At 47.7% G+C, this 15,281-nt stretch overlaps 1 non-coding gene across 1 annotated transcript; it reads left to right on the forward strand.

Moving 5' to 3' along the window:
* The first annotated feature begins 760 nt into the window (after nt 1–760).
* Trnat-cgu (transfer RNA threonine (anticodon CGU)) lies at nt 761–835 on the forward strand. The gene has a single exon. It is a non-coding gene; the product is annotated as a tRNA-Thr (tRNA).
* The last annotated feature ends 14,446 nt before the right edge of the window (nt 836–15,281 follow it).

A 15,281-nucleotide genomic window follows, 5' to 3' on the forward strand; every position in this document is an offset into this window, starting at 1 on the left:
AATGAATATTGTTGGTAAAAACACTGTACAGCCTGATGAAATTGTCCAGTAGTTTGCACTGGTCCTGCTCTGGAGACAAAACAAGCGCCTTTCATCAGAAAGTTTCCAACACACATTTGTGCACAAAACTTAAAAGACGAAAGTAACTTTTGCGTGATGTGTCACTGTCAGATAACATTACTCGATGAAACTTTGGCCATGCATAGAAAGAACTGCTACAGTTTAGTACAGAGATTAACTGAAGGAAATAGGCAATGAGACGAGCTGAAATGACACTTTTCGAATATCGTGTCTGTTCTTTCGGACATGTCCGAAAGAACAGGTACAATCGGTGACCATGCAGCTCTCTTAGAATGAAATGATAATGAAATCAAGACCCAAAGCTGTCGGCAGGAATTGATATACATCAACGGGGACAGTTGAAAATGTGTGCCCCGACCGGGACTTGAACCCGGGATCTCCTGCTTACATAGCACACGCTCTATCCATTTGAGCCACCGAGGGCACAGAGGATAGTGCGCCTGCAGGGATTTTTCTCTTGCACGCTCCCCGTAGTGCTAACCGGCCATTAACCTTCTTCTTCTGTGTTGGATGCACACGCATTGCCCTTCTCTTACGGGACCCGGTAAGATTGTCGCCACGAGTAATGAGTTTACTGGGCAGGGGCACTACGAATGTAGTGTGTGGACATTAAGTTGGGAGCGTGGGTCTCACGGGGAGCGTCCAAGGGATAAACCCCTGCAGGCGCACTATCCTCTGTGCCCTCGGTGGCTCAGATGGATAGAGCGTCTGCCACGTAAGCAGGAGATCCCGGGTTCAAGTCCCGGTCGGGGCACACATTTTCAACTGTCCCCGTTGATGGTCTTGATTTCATTATCATTTCATGACACTTTTCGTCAAAGACAATAATCATTTGGAAGTCTCCGCTATTCATGACGGTCCTCTGGTAAATACAGAAGGCAGGACACGGTTCCTAATAGGCCACGTACAGCAGTGTATGCTCTGCAACACACTCACACGCTGGCCACAACGTTGGTAAGGAGTTCTTGAGGTGGGGCATTCCAATGCTCCATCATGGCGACTGATACCTCCTGGGCGGTCGTTGGTACACGTGGACGTGCTGCAGCACGTGTCCCCACCCCACCCCACACGTATTCGGTGGGATTTAAGCCGTGGGAACGGGCTGGGCAGTCCACTTGCCGAATGTCCTCTCGTTGAAAGGCCTCCTCCACCTACGCCGTTCCATGCGGTAGCGGACTGTGTAAGGGGTCCGTAGGCCCTTACTATCACTTTGCACTCGACACAGGTCGATAGGGCGAACAATCGATTGTGACGTGTTGCGAGAGCGAGTGTGGAGATGCGCCAGTGAGGTTGGCGGGTATATGTGTGTTTGAAGGCCATTGTTGAAATACAGGGTCTTTAACCGAGAAGGGTATCGCCATCGCCGTGGTTATACCCCTATGTAATAGATTAATACCGGAAAAGTGAAGAAGTATCATTACGAAAGTGATCAGTGACGTTACTAGTGCCGATATTTGGTTTCGCGTCTACCGCGCCGGCCTAACCTTGGATTGCAGTGTTGGATGCAGTGATAGATTAGCGTGTGACGATAATGGAAAATGAAGAAAGCCTCTGCTGAGATTAGCCGTAATTAGATATGTATGACGAAGGCAGTGGCTGTCTCCTTTTTGTGTTTTGAGAAGAATATAAGTTCGTAACTAGTAAAACTGTGTTGGTGTTCCTCATTACCAGACATTCAGTATTATAGTATTGAGCAGAACGAACTGGAAAGTAACAACTTCCGTAGCAGTCAATTCCGATTACCAGCCCCATTAGGTTCACGGTCGTATTAATAATAAATATTGGACTGCTATTCGATCAGATCAGGACGGGATAAAATCGGAGGTGTTACAACTGTCATCCTTAAAATTGAAGTCAGGGCCGAATGCGTCCCTCAAAGTACGCACACGAAAAAGGAGTACGGTGCTGCAACAACGCTGACCCGTGACTATGCCGTGTTCAAATATTTCGAGATCAGTACATCCACGTAAAAAATGTCTCCCCACACTATGGCACCTGGGCCACAAACGATCATGCTGGGCAATGTCCTTTGGTGCATGACGTGTTGCCACTTCTCGCCATTTGAAGGTACGTCCAGAATCACTACTCAGACCTAATCTGCGCTCGTCCTAGAAGAGCGCGCGACCCCACTCCCCGGTCGCCCAGTCCCTTTGTTCTTAGCACCATCCCGAACGGTGCTGCCGATGCGCGGGTGCCAGCGAAACGCGAAGTACTGGTCGTCGGGCAAAGAGACCTCCCCAAGCAGTCGCAGAGTCACTGAGACACTGAGTGCCTCACGGTCCCTTTAAATGCGGTCGCAGTTGTACCCGCTGTTTGACGTGGCTTCTTTCTTGTCTGTTGCAGAATATAGCTACTGCAGTTGACCTTCGGTGAGCAGTGCCTGTGGTTCGGAACGCTCCACATGCACGTGAAACACTGCTGTGACCAACACCAAACTCTTGGACTCCAATCGTCACACTCCGTCTTTCTTCCAGTTACCCGATGATTCTTCCCGGGCAAAGTCATCCAGATGTTGTCTCCCGGCCACGATATAATGAAGAACAAGACCGCAGTGCGCCGTAACTACTCACTGACACACACTGTCTTTACCAGTTCCTTCACCTGCCTCTTGTCGGGGGGGGGGGGGGGAGGGGGGGAGGGGGGGCTACACACTGAGGTGACGAATTGATGGGATAGCGATATCGACAAATACAGATGTCGGTAATATGGCGTACACTACATATAAAAAGGCAGTGCATTGGAGGAACTGTCATTTTCACTCAAGTGATTCATGTGAATAGGTTTCCGACGCGATTATGATCACACGATGTGAATTAACACACGTTGAACGAGGAATGATAGTTGGAGCTAGACGCACAGGACATTCCATTTCGGAAATCGTTAGGAAATTCAGCATTCCGAGATCCACAGTGTCAAGAGTGTGCCGTGAATACCAAATTCCAGGCATTACCTCTCACAGCGGCTGACGGCCTTCACTTAACGACCGAGAGCAGCGGCATTTGCGCAGAGTTGACAGTGCTGACAGACAAGCAACACAGCGGCAAATAACCGCAGAAGTCAATGTGGGACGTACGACTAACGTATACGTTAGGGCAGTGCGGTGAAATCTGGCAGCAATGACCGAGAGCGGCAGACAACCGACCCGAGTGTCTTTGCTAACAACACGACATCGCCTACAGCCCCTCTCGTGGTTCGCGACGGTACCTGTTGCACCCTAGACGACTGGTAAACCGTGGCCTAGTCAGATGAATCCCGCTCTCGGTTGGTAAGGCCTGATGTTAGTGTTCGAGTGTGGCGGACACTCCACGAAGCCATAGATCCGAGTTGTCAACAAGACACTGTGCGAGTTGGTGGTGGCTCCACAATGGTGTGGGCTGTGTCTACACCAAATGGACTGGGTCCTCTGGTCCAACAGAACCTACATTGACTAGAAGTGGCTATGTTCGATCGGCTGCTTGTAGACTATTTGTAGCCATTTATGGACTTCATGTTCCCAAGGAACGGAGGAACTTTTATGGATGACAATGCGCCATGACACTGTGTCAGAATTGTTCGAAATTGGTTTGAAGTACATGTTGTACAGTTCGAGCGAATGATCTGGCCACCCAGATCGCCCGACATGAACCCCATTAAACATTTGTGGGACATAATCGAGAAGTCAGTTCGTGCATAAACATCTGCACCGAAAACACTTCCGCGGTTGTGGACCACTATATAGGCACCATAGCTCAACATCGCTGCAAATGGTTCAAATGGCTCTGAGCACTATGGGACTTAACATCTGTGGTCATCAGTCCCATAGAACTTAGAACAACTTAAGCCTAGCTAACCTAAGGACATCACACACATCCATGCCCGAGGCAGGATTCGAACCTGCGACCAACATCGCTGCAAGGGACTTCCAACGAAATGATGAGTTGGTGGTGGTTAGTGTTTAACGTCCCGTCGACAACGAGGTCATTAGAGACGGAGCGCAAGCTCGGGTTAGGGAAGGATTGGGAAGGAAATCGACTGTGCCCTTTCAAAGGAACCATCCCGGCATTTGCCTGAAACGATTTAGGGAAATCACGGAAAACCTAAATCAGGATGGCCGGAGACGGGATTGAACCGCCGTCCTCCCGAATGCGAGTCCAGTGTGCCGACCACTGCGCCACCTCGCTCGGTAAATGATGAGTTGAGCCACGTCGAGGTGCTGCGCTACACCGAGCAAAAGGAGGTCCGACACGATATTAGGAGGTGCCCGATGACCTTTGTCACCTCACTGTAGTGACGCTGACCTCGTGTCATTTGAGGTCCGACCTCCTGTGAGCCACTAGGAGACGTCTGGCAACATGCCTCGCATTTTCATTCATTTCCTCCTAGGAAATATCTTATGTTACGTTACATATCTCGTCTTTAAAATCAGCGGTGGAGTTTGCTACTCCCCGCGGTGGACCGCGCCGCTGCTGTAAGCGGGCTGGGCGAGCAAACGCCGGACCTCCTGTGAGTCCGCGTCGTGCAAGTCACGCTGCCCGTCGGCGAGCTGGGCGGTCATTAAAGCAGACCCTCGAGATAGGCACCAGAAGCGTGGAGGCGACGACGGCGCTGGCGAGAGATGAGCCGCGGCGGCGCGTGCTGGGCTGCTGTCGACGTCTCCGCTGCCACTGGGCACCGGCGGACGCGCCCACTAGGGCCGCGACCTCTGTCCCGGACTGGTGCGGGGGAGGGGCTACCGTGTGAGGCGCTGCCGAGGCCGAGAACGGCACGGAGCCGCCGTCGTGTGCAACTGTCAGCGAGGACTCTCGTTACCACGGACACCACGTCGTCAAAAGCCTTCAACACGCGGAGAGACTTTGGCAACATTTCGACACGGTGTAATGAATGTCAGCTCTCTTTAATTCCGCAGCTCGTGGTCTAGTGGCTAGCGTTGCTGCCTCTGGATCACGGGGCCCCGGGTTCGATTCCCGGCCGGGCTGGGCATTTTCTCTGCCCGGGGACTGGGTGTTTGTGTTGTCCTCATAATGTCATCATCATCAATATCATTCGTGACACTTGCTAGATATGACTGAGTTAAACACTGGACTGTGTAAAAATTGGGATTTTGTACGGGCGCTGATGACCACGCAATTGAGCGCCCCACAAACCAAACACCATCACCGGCTCTCTTTAAATGTGGGTAAGTGCAAGGTGACGCCTATTGCAAAGGGAAACAACGGTACCGTATGCTGTCTGATTACAACATTAGGTGATCATCTAACACGTCAAATCGTACACATAGCAACAAAAGTGTTGGATCACCCCGATATCTCGTGCAGGTGTGGTGCTAGTCAGAATGTTCCTGTGCCAATAGGAAGGCTACCCCTGAGATACACACAGTCAGGCTACCATCAGCAAGGTAGAACGTCGCGCTCGAATGGAATGCAGCTTCTCAGTTGAATGTCAAGCACCAGTTTGGACGCATTAGAGACGTCTACGGAACAGTAGAGTGAACAGTCATCATGGCAAGGAGAACAGTCGAAATCAATGATAGGGTCCACATCATCACGTTGCATCCAGAAAACTTATCGACGAGGGAAGTTTTTTGGACGTGTACGGCGAAATCAAAGTGGTATCGCGCGTACATGGAATCGGTTCCATTCGACAGGTGGTGTTGAGGATGTAAACCACGCAGTTCGTCCACGTTCCACAGGCACACATGATGATCGATATCTACGACTATTTAGTTGTCGGATAATCTGATTGATTGCCACAAACCCTCGACCAGCACACTGAATCTCTAATGTTCGTTTATCAATATTTTTTAAAGTATAACTCAAAATTAATTAACAATCGTACTAGCTAGCCTATCAATAGTAAGCAATCATCCACTCACTTCATATTTCATTTTAGTAATCACTTTTAGTAACATTAAAATAAAGAGACGCAGACGGAGAACTTCGTGCAGCTTCGGCTCCCGCAGACACTACGAACTGAACGAAGTGGTTCACGCTGACCAGTCCCATCGGTATAGAGGCCTCATATGTACAGTTCATGTTAGGGTCCGGAAGTGTATAATGCTCGGAGCAATGCAGAGAACAACAGATACAGTATCTGGAAAATGACTTGTGACTGCAATGTCCACGATACATAAAAGTAATAGGATTATCATGACCCCCTACATACTACCCGGCACGTGCATCTTTGGCACGGACAGCAGCAACGACGCGTTCTAGCGTGGAAGCAATGAGGCCTTGGTAAGTCGCGGGAGGAAGTTGGCGTCACATCTGCACACACGAGTCACCACATTCCCGTAAATTCCAGGGAGGGGCCGATGGGCTCAGATGCCACGTTCAGTCACATCCCAGATGCGTTCGATCGGGTTCAGATCTGGCGAGTTGGGTGGCCAGCAAACAAACTGGAACTCGCCAATGTGTTCCTCGAACCATTCCATCACACACCTGGCCTTGTAACATGGCGCATTATCTTGTTTAAAAATGCCACTGCCGTCACGAAACATGATCGTCATGAAGGGGTGTACGTTGTATGCAACCCGTGTACGATACTGCTTGGCCGTCACAGTGCCTTGCACGAGTTCCACTGGGCCCATTGATGATCACGTAACTCTACATCTACATACGTACTCCGCAATTCACCATACGGTGCATGGCGGAGGATACCTCGTACCACAACTAGCATCTTCTCTCCCTGTTCCACTCCCAAACAGAACGAGGGAAAAATGACTGCCTATATGCATCTGTACGAGCCCTAATCTCTCTTATCTTATCTTTGTGGTCTTTCCGCGAATGTTAGTTGGCGGCAGTAAAATTGTACTGCAGTCAGCCTCAAATGCTGGTTCTCTAAATTTCCTCAGTACCGATTCACGAAAAGAACGCCTCCTTTCCTCTAGAGACTCCCACCCGAGTTCCTGAAGCATTTCCGTAACACTCGCGTGATGATCAAACCTACCAGTAACAAATCTAGCAGCCCGCCTCTGAATTGCTTCTATGTCTTCCCTCAATCCGACCTGATTCCAAACGCTCGAGCAGTACTCAAGAATAGGTCGTATTAGTGTTTTATTAGTGGTCTCCTTTACAGATGAACCACATCTTCCCAAAATTCTACCAATGGACCGAAGACGATTATCCGCCTTCCCCACAACTGCCATTACATGCTTGTCCCACTTCATATCGCTCTGCAGTGTTACGCGCAAATATTTAATCGACGTGACTGTGTCAAGCGCTACACTACTAATGGAGTATTCAAACATTACAGGATTCTTTTTCCTATTCATCTGCATTAATTTACATTTATCTATATTTAGAGTTAGCTGCCATTCTGTACACCAATCACAAATCCTGTCCAAGTCATCTTGTATCCTCCTACAGTCACTCAACGACGATACTTTCCCGTACACCACAGCATCATCAGCAAACTGCTATCCAGCCTATCCAAAAGATCATTTCTGTAGATAGAAAACAACAACGGACCAACCACACTTCCCTGGGGCACTCCAGATGATACCCTCACCTCTGATGAACACTCACCATCTAGGACAACGTACTGGGTTCTATTACTTAAGAAGTCTTCTCCAGTCTTCTCCAGAGCATAACGGATCCGCCGCCAGCTTATCCCCATCCTGCAGTGCAGGTATCAAGGAGATGTTCCCATGGAATACAATGGATTCGCACCCTTCCATGGGCATGACGAAGAAGGTATCAGGATTAATCTGACCATGCAACGCTCTGCCACTGCGCCAACGCCCAGTTCCGATGGTCACGTGCCCATTTCAGTCGTAGTTGCTCATGTCGTGCTATTAACATTGGCACATGTATGTGTCGTCGGCTGTGGAGACTCGTCGTTAGAAGTGTTCGGTACGGTGTGTGTTCAGACACACTTATTCTCTGCCCAGCATCAAAATCTGACGTTAGTTCCGCCACAGTTCGTGCCTATCTGCCCAGCCCAGCCCAGTAATGAGGCGTGGCCGCACGACCCACATCGTCTGAACGTGGTTTCGCCTTTTTTTCGCCTTGTGTCGAAAACCCTCACTACAGCACTCCTCGAACATCCGGCAAGTCGCTCGGTTTCCGAAATGCTCGTGCCGAGCCACTGGGCCATCATATTCTGCCCTCGGTCAAACTCAGATAGATTGTGCGCCTTCCCCATTCTACACACGGACAGCACCCTCACTGGTACTACGTGCTCCCTGCGTGTGCCTGACTAGCAGCCATTCCTCGCCAGGTGACGCTACTATCGCTAGTGTAAGTGTAAGTGTGAATTGTCTTATGTGTGGCTTTGTAGGCGTACGTCTGTGAAATATCTTGTTACCAGTTTATGGCTTTAGCTGCTCTGTGTGTGATAAATAAATAAAAAAAAAACCTATTTTTAAGATTGAATAACAACTGAACTGTTCCTAGTCTACTGAATTTTGTTTATTTCTAGCTAGTTTTCGGATTATTGGGTGATCTTCAGGGAGCAGTTGTCTAGCGTCCACAGGGTACACTAGTTCCTAGGTAACCAAACATTATAAGCAAAGATACGATCCACTTTCACAGAATTTTATTTATTAAAGTTGTAAATCGCGCTATACGCAGTATTGCGTAAAGTGTAATTTACAACGTCAAAAAACAAGTTTCATGTACAACATTCTTTGCAATTATATTGTATCTTTGCTTATAGTGTTTGGTTAACTAAGAACTAGTGTCCCTTGTGGACGCTTGTCAGTTGTTTCCTGAAGATGGCCCAAAAAGCCGAAAACTACACTACTGGCCATTAAAATTGCTACACCAAGAAGAAATGCAGATGATAAACGGGTATTCATTGGACAAATATATTATACTAGAACTGACACGTGATTACATTTTCACGCAATTTGGATGCATAGATCCTGAGAAATCAGTACCCAGAAAAACCACCTCTGGCCGTAATGACGGCCTTGATACGCCTGGGCATTGAGTCAAACAGAGCTTGGATGGCGTGTACAGGTACAGCTGCACATGCAGCTTCAACACGATACCGCAGTTCATGAAGAGTAGTGACTGGCGTATTGTGACGAGCCAGTTGCTCGGCCACTATTGACCTGACGGTTTCAGTTGGTGAGAGATGTGGAGAATGTGCTGGCCAGGGCAGCAGTCGAACATTTTCTGTATCCAGAAAAGCCCGTACAGGACCTGCAACATGCGGTCGTGCATTATCCTGCTGAAATGTAGGGTTTCGCAGGGATCGAATGAAGGGTAGAGCCACGGGTCGTAACACATCTGAAATGTAACGTCCACTGTTCAAAGTGCCGTCAATGCGAACAAGAGGTGACCGAGACGTGCAATCAGTGGCACCCCAAACCATCACGCCGGGTGATACGCCAGTATGGTGATGACGAATACACGGATGCGAAGCCGCGTGGGATTAGCCGAGCGGTCTAGGGCGCTGCAGTCATGGACTGTGCGGCTGGTCCCGGTGGAGGTTCGAGTCCTCTCTCGGGCATGAGTGTGTGTGTTTGTCCTTAGGATAATGTAGGTTAAGTAGTGTGTAAGCCTAGGGACTGATGACCTTAGCAGTTAAGTCCCATAAGGTTTCACACACATTTGAACATTTTTTGAACGGATGCGACCGTCACGATGCTGTAAACAGAACTTGGATTCATCCGAAAAAATGACGTTTTGCCATTCGTGCACCCAGGTTCGTTGTTGAGTATACCATCGCAGGCGGTCCTGTCTGTGATGCAGCGTCTAGGGTAACCGCAGCCATGGTCTCCGAGCTCATAGTCCATGCTGCTGCAAACGTCGTCGAACTGTTCGTGCAGATGGCTCTTGTCTTGCAAACGTCCCCATCTGTTGACTCAGGGATCGAGACGTGGCTGCACGATCCGTTACAGCCATGCGGATAAGATACCTGTCATCTCAACAGCTAGTGATACGAGGCCGTTAGGATCCAGCACGGCGTTCCGTATTACCCTCCTGAACTCACCTATTCCATATTCTGCTAACAGTCATTGGATCTCGACCAACGAGAGCAGCAATGTCGCGATACGATACACCGCAATCGTGATAGGCTACAATCCGACATTTATCAAAGTCGGAAACGTGATGGTACGCATTTCTCCTCCTTACACGAGGCATTACAACTAGAGATGGGGGATCCGCTCTTAAACTAATTCATAGAGTTCAATCTTTCAAAGGAGTGAACAATCAGTGATTCAGAAAAAAAGAACGGTAGCTCCAAACGTTTCCCACGGCAGAGAGAGAGAGAGAGAGAGAGAGAGAGAGAGACGGAGCATATCAGCAGCGCCTCTGCTGGTCAGAGCACAGTGCACGCCACACAACACAGCCAGCGCCGGCCTCTGCCCTGCTTCTACCTTGGCTGCCTGCATTGTGCAGTGCCCCATTGGATTTTGTGTTTCACATATGCCATGCCGTCTCTGTGCGTTGTCTGCCGTGTGCACTGTGCAGTGTCTGGCGCAGCTTAACTTCGCATCGCACTCTGTCGGCGATCGTTTCAGTCGCACGTCCTGCCCTCTGGGCAGTGGATGCGAGCAACAGGACAGAGAGCCACCTAGCGGATAACATAGGAACTACTTGCAAAAACCTGCTCGCAAGGGAACGGACGATTTGTCTCGGAGCGGGTGAGTTCACCGCTCCCCCCTACCCTCGGAACTCGCCCGCTCAACGCTCACCCCACCGTCTCGACTCTAGCCAGAGCGTCGAGCAAAGTGACTCAGGTGTCACTCTGGTCTCTGCGGTCTCAGGTCACGCAGTAATACAGCTCGCGGCTCGACCTGCTCGACTCAGCGCCTCTGCATCGGAGTTCGTCCCCACTGGATATTGTTCTTCGTAGTAATACTGCTATGTATATTACATTATTATGTTATGTATACATCAATTGTTTTTATTTTATTTTTATTTGTTTAAACTGATTAGATTAGGTTCCTGATGACTCCTCTTACTATAGGATTTTTATTATGGACACTCGAATTTACGCTTTAATTACGAGCGAACCGATAAACGTATCGCAAAATGTGATACACCAATATTTTCCTTGTTTTATTCTGCGTAAGGCTATATGCAGCACTTTCGTTTTACAGTCAAATTTATATTTTTTTTTCTTATTCTGGTACGGATTTTGCGATTTTAGGCGTCTTCGAAAGGAAACGTTCACTTTAAAAATATATGGCTTGCGATGTATTTGTATGAGGTTAATGAAATTTTAATACATTATAGCCAAATATATTGTCAATGTAAATCTCAAGTTACAACATTTTCCGATCACCCAAAAAACCACGATAGTGCAAAATAAATCAATAATCAAAAACTTTGTCATATCGTGGAAATTTCAATAAACAATTCAAAATTCTTACTCATTATCTGTGTTACTTCAAAATAGGATCAAATAAGATCAAAATACAGGTATAGTACTGGAATAAACCAAGTTTAAAGGGCAATGTGCCTTCCATTTATTTTCTATTGTAAATGAGTGGTGAGTCATGAAAAAGAGCTAATTCATTTCAGGGAGTGAACAGTTCTGATCCAATCTCTGAAAAGAACAGTTTTGCCCATCTCTAATTACAACAACGTACCACCAGGCAACGGCGGGCAACTGCTGTTTGTGTATGAGAAATCGGTTGGAAACTTTCCTCATGTCAGTCCGTTGTAGGTGTCGCCACAGGCGCCAGCCTTGTGTGAATGCTCTGAAAAGCTAATGATTTGCATATCACAGCATTTTCTTCCTGCCAGTTAAATTTCGCGTCTGTAGCACATCATCTTCGTGTTGTAGCAATTTTAAGGGCCACTAGTCTAGTTAGAAATAAAGAAAAATCAGTAGAAAAAAAATAGTTTACTTGTTATTCAACCTTAAATATGGAATTCTTCTACCAAGAAGTGACGGAAGATACAATAAATTAAATAACAACGTCGGCATCCCAGTAAACTTCGCATATTCACTTAGTAGTGTCAGTGATGTCGGACATACTCTACGTAATGTTAATGATTTGTGTAGCATGATGTGTCCAACCAGCGGAATAAATTTCGTTGTGATCAGAACCCTATGTTTTGGTGTTTAACTTTTTCCATCCAGTAGTTTATTTTACAGGCCAGTTTTATTTTGCCCGCCCTGTAGATCCATTTAAAAAATTGGTGTCATAATTCGGCAGCAATAAACGTTAAAAGTTACTTGCTTACGTCAGAAAATTCATCATAGTGTCTGCTATAGATCAGCAGAAACTGCACCTCGAAATATCTACTAGTTTTGGATGTATTTTTCGTGGCGTTGCAATGTCAGTGACATCAAATCAAGAGTTATGGTAGTTCTTTTCCTCTTCGTGGGTACTGTGGAAGAGGGTTACAAGGATTTTCTCACCACTTACAGAGCACGTAGTGCTGAAAAATATTTCAGGAGAGGGTGATAGGTGTCATTAACTGAAGGACAACTCTACCGAAAACTAACATTTGCAGTGGAATGCTTTCACAGCTAAATACTTCTTTGACCTTTGACCTAAAACATTGTGAAGTTGCAGTCAGTTATCGCAACGATTCCTTTCATCATTTTATTTGCTCATTTTTGGCTGTGTCTCAGGAAAGCACAAAGCTGTCCAGCTCTAGAAAAAGGATTCAGTTTGTGTTGGAGGGAAGCGAGTCGGCCAAGTTGCCTTCAAAAGTTTCTACTTGACCACAGGAGGTCTGCTACAAAGGATACAGTGAAAGAGAGTAGGTCTCACGAGCTCTGCTTTTCGCAGAAGTATTTGCAGTAAGCCCAGGCCTTCTGTTACGGCTGCGCATGCGGTTCTCGCCTTTGAAAGGAGCTGCCGACGAGCCCCCAGAGTACAACTGTGGGTGACGAATTCTCCTCCCCGTACGCAGATGGCAGAAGAGGCCGACACGGCACTACTAGCCCACCGTGGGGAAATTTGTTGCCTTCGCTCCAAACTCTCGTCATCCAATCATATGAAAGTTGTCCGACGTTGGACTTCGGCGTGAAGGGCTCGAGCACTGAGTGGATCTTGGCTAGGAGCCACACCAACCTTTCGTATGTTAAAACGCATTCATTGAATCAAGAATAGGAAATTTGTGCAGGGTTCCCCTGTATTCTGGAAAAGTAAGCGACATTCTAGCTGCTCGCTATGACAATGGGTGGACGTCCTCCCCTCCAAGCTGAATTTTTCGGAAAGTGGAGAAATTTCTTCAGAATAAAACATTTTTCGGGAACTGCCGTGGGGATACCGTCTGGATCTCGGCTGATCCAGGAGACGACGGTGGGAGCTTTTCTGTGCCGCCATCTCTTGACGCTTTCGTGCAGCGCCGATTTGTGCGTTGTGGCTCTCGCACGCTCAGTTCTAACGAAGTTTTCTATTTTGCAGTCAGCGCTATTCGTTATCTGAACAGGTCATATTTGCAGGATATGCTGAGCGACTTGGGTCGATTGATTAATTGCATTAATTCGTAGTGTAAGTAGGCTGTTTAAGTTTTTATGTTGGTAACGCCACGTAGTGCTCTGTATGATAATCGCTGACTGCGCTGTGTGCAGTCTGTGGCTGGTTGGACTCATTGTTGGAATATTCGCTTGTGTAGTGTTGGGCAGTTGGATGTGAACAGCGCGTAACGTTGTCCAGTTCGAGGTGAGCCGCCAGCAGTGGTGGATGTGGGGAGAGACTTGGCAGAACCTTGAGAGCTGACGATCTGGACGTGTGTCCATCAGAAAAAATAAATTTGTAAGACTGGATGTCATGAACTGATATAATGACTTTTGAACACTATTAAGGTAAATACATTATTTGTTCTCTTTTGCTAACTATGCCTATCAGTAGTTAGTGCGTTCAGTAGTTAGAATCTTTCATTTATCTGGCAGTATTGGCGCTGGCTGTACTGCAGCAGTTTGAGAAACGAAGATTTTTGTGAGGTAAGCGATTCATGAAAGGTACAGGTTATTGTTAGTCAGGGCCATTCTCTTGTAGGGATTATTGAAAGTCAGATTGCGTTGCACTAAAAAAAAATATATTGTGTGTCAGTTTAGTGATGATCAGAATAAGTAAAGAGAGAAATGTCTGAGTACGTTCAGTTTTGCTCAGCTGTTTGAAAATCAAATAACGCAAGAGGTTTATTAGCACAGTCGTTTATAATTTTTCTAAGGGGACGTTACAGTAGCTTTTGCACTCGTTTACTTTGCATTTACGAGTTGTGCAGATTATGAAAGCCTGCAGGGATTGCCAAGCAGTCTTCCAGTTAGATTTGGAGTCCCCTTCTCTTGTGTTAGCAGTATATTTTCCGCAATTAAGCTTCTAATGGACCAATGTTTCCTATTCATAGAACTGACCTTTGTATGATAGTAACTGCTTACCAGTGATTTTCGTTGATTTATGTAGAACTACGATTAAAATAAATCGATTTTGTCCAGTGCACAATCGCTTTGCAAGTATGACCCTGATTTTCGTACAACTAACCCTGACCAGTCGACCCTCCAATTAAATATACAGTCAGATACTTGCACATCTAATTTTTTGTCTCACTGTGATGATGTTTTCGTTACAAAACAGGTGCTCCACGTTCGAGATTGTTTTTAATTTGTTTAACTGATATATAATGAACACTGCACTCAGTAGTATAATACACTCCTGGAAATGGAAAAAAGAACACATTGACACCGGTGTGTCAGACCCACCATACTTGCTCCGGACACTGCGAGAGGGCTGTACAAGCAATGATCACACGCACGGCACAGCGGACACACCAGGAACCGCGGTGTTGGCCGTCGAATGGCGCTAGCTGCGCAGCATTTGTGCACCGCCGCCGTCAGTGTCAGCCAGTTTGCCGTGGCATACGGAGCTCCATCGCAGTCTTTAACACTGGTAGCATGCCGCGACAGCGTGGACGTGAACCGTATGTGCAGTTGACGGACTTTGAGCGAGGGCGTATAGTGGGCATGTGGGGGGCCGGGTGGACGTACCGCCGAATTGCTCAACACGTGGGGCATGAGGTCTCCACAGTACATCGATGTTGTCGCCAGTGGTCGGCGGAAGGTGCACGTGCCCGTCGACCTGGGACCGGACAGCAGCGACGCACGGATGCACGCCAAGACCGTAGGATCCTACGCAGTGCCGTAGGGAACCGCACCGCCACTTCCCAGCAAATTAGGGACACTGTTGCTCCTGGGGTATCGGCGAGGACCATTCGCAACCGTCTCCATGAAGCTGGGCTACGGTCCCGCACACCGTTAGGCCGTCTTCCGCTCACGCCCCAACATCGTGCAGCCCGCCTCCAGTG

The sequence above is a fragment of the Schistocerca cancellata genome, chromosome 6, assembly GCF_023864275.1.
Source record: "Schistocerca cancellata isolate TAMUIC-IGC-003103 chromosome 6, iqSchCanc2.1, whole genome shotgun sequence".
Taxonomy (NCBI): domain Eukaryota; kingdom Metazoa; phylum Arthropoda; class Insecta; order Orthoptera; family Acrididae; genus Schistocerca; species Schistocerca cancellata.